Source organism: Sinocyclocheilus rhinocerous, unplaced genomic scaffold (genome assembly GCF_001515625.1).
Source record: "Sinocyclocheilus rhinocerous isolate Xijiao unplaced genomic scaffold, SAMN03320098_v1.1 scaffold1131, whole genome shotgun sequence".
NCBI lineage: Eukaryota > Metazoa > Chordata > Actinopteri > Cypriniformes > Cyprinidae > Sinocyclocheilus > Sinocyclocheilus rhinocerous.
Window position 1 is genome coordinate 96,265 of NW_015638568.1, and position 1,750 is coordinate 98,014.

The 1,750-nt window shown below is 35.3% G+C and overlaps 1 protein-coding gene and 1 long non-coding RNA gene across 2 annotated transcripts in view; one reads left to right on the forward strand and one right to left on the reverse strand.

The window, feature by feature from the left end:
* LOC107749796 (arrestin red cell-like) overlaps nt 1-1,750 on the reverse strand; it is a 40,854-nt gene that overhangs the window by 29,318 nt on the left and 9,786 nt on the right. The window lies entirely within an intron of this gene.
* Nucleotides 1-1,750, forward strand: part of LOC107749797 (uncharacterized) — an 8,930-nt gene that overhangs the window by 3,658 nt on the left and 3,522 nt on the right. The gene's annotated exons all lie outside the window — the stretch shown is intronic.

Consider the following 1,750-nt stretch of genomic DNA (forward strand, 5'->3'; position numbering starts at 1 on the left):
AAATTAAGATTTGCTCATGTTGCACCGTATTTCATTTTAGGCGTTTTTACAGTGTTGCGCATTATAACCAAACACAATTCTGTTGCGCTTAGGAATGCAATGGCCAATCAGAGGCGTTTAGATGAGTCATCGCTGAAACTCATCAGTTTTGAGTGCGTGCGCGTACAATGGAAGTAAGAGATTCATTTCACAGTGTATACAGCTTCAGTGATTATAACAATAGTTTTGTTTTGTTTTTTTGAGAGTGCTTAAACTCGCGATAGATCAAAGTTAGTGATAATGTCACTTTCTATATAGCTATAATTTATTCGCTGTTTGAATAACCAAGGAAAAAAAATATATAATTATCAATTTCTAATGTTTTTACTAAATTGGAAATTACGTTAAATACAAATTCAGTCCCATTAAACATTTTATTAGCCTACATGACACCCATGTCTGGTTCTTGCCTAAAAAGACAGGTTTACGATGTTTAATACATTTGGTTGCTTTTAGCCTTACCCTGGAGTTGGTTCACCCTCTGTCTATGGAAGGAACTATAGGATAGTGATTAATGGCAGACCTGAATATCAAACAGCTCAGCAAAAAATTGCAGAGGAATCTGAAATATGAAGGAAGAGAACTGCAAAAACACCATTAGGAAAGAAAAACGTTGAAGTTTGAAAAAGAGTTGAAGGCAAAAGGACAGTGCATGAGTGAGAGGAAGGAGGAGAGGAGTGGAGTCAGAGCCCTTGCCTAATCATGTGGTGGTCACACTTCCTTTATTGGGCCTGTGCGTTTCCTGTTCTTATTGTGTAGGTGTGAGAAACCACCAAGGGTTTGAGCTATGGGCTGCATGTAGACATATATACACATGCAGTAAGTTCTGCAAAAGCATCAGAATAGAGAAAGACAGCATACAGACAGACAGAGGCCTCACTGTGAGAGAGGCACTTACGGAGAGTGTCAAAGGTGCAAGCAGCAGGATGAGGAAAAAAAAGAAAGAAAGAGACACATAAGAACTTCCTTTAACATGCACGTTAAGCTGTTAAAATCTTCTTCACATCACTAACATCAATTCATTTTTGTGGTGCTCATATAATATCCACCCTATGTTTAACATAAGAGCGGGTGTGGCCATTTATAACAAATGTGCAGGGCTTCCGGTGTCATTCACTTCCAGCTATTTTAGATGTACAAAAACGGTCCGTTATGCCATTTTATATTGCAAACTGGTATTTATTAGCATCTTATTTTATTCTTGTTTTCTTTTTATTTATTATAAAAAAATTACCCTCTAACAAAAGCAATCTCTATTATTTTTCTATTGTTTTGATGTTTTATTTTAATTTTAAAAAAGACCCTCTAACACTAGCATTCCCTATTCTTTTTTTTATATTCTATCTACTTGTTTTCTTTTTATTTATTATAAAAAATAAAAATAAAATAAAAAACTAAGCTAACCGAGACTTGTCACAGCACTTGCATATTATTGCCCTTTTGTTGGTTTTGATTGCTTCTGTTGTCCTCATTTGTAAGTCGATTTGGGTAAGTGCGTCTGCTAAATGACTAAATGTAAATGTACTTCTGCCGTGCAAAATGAGTAGGCAAAGTACAGAACCAGGCCCAGGAGAGGATAATGCAAGGATAACATCATAAGGTTATAACAGGGGTAGGGAACCTTTTTTGACCAAAGAGCCAATTTTTTATTTTTGGTTAATGCATTTTTCCAAAAGAGCCAAAGTAATAAAAAAAATGAATAATAATAAAA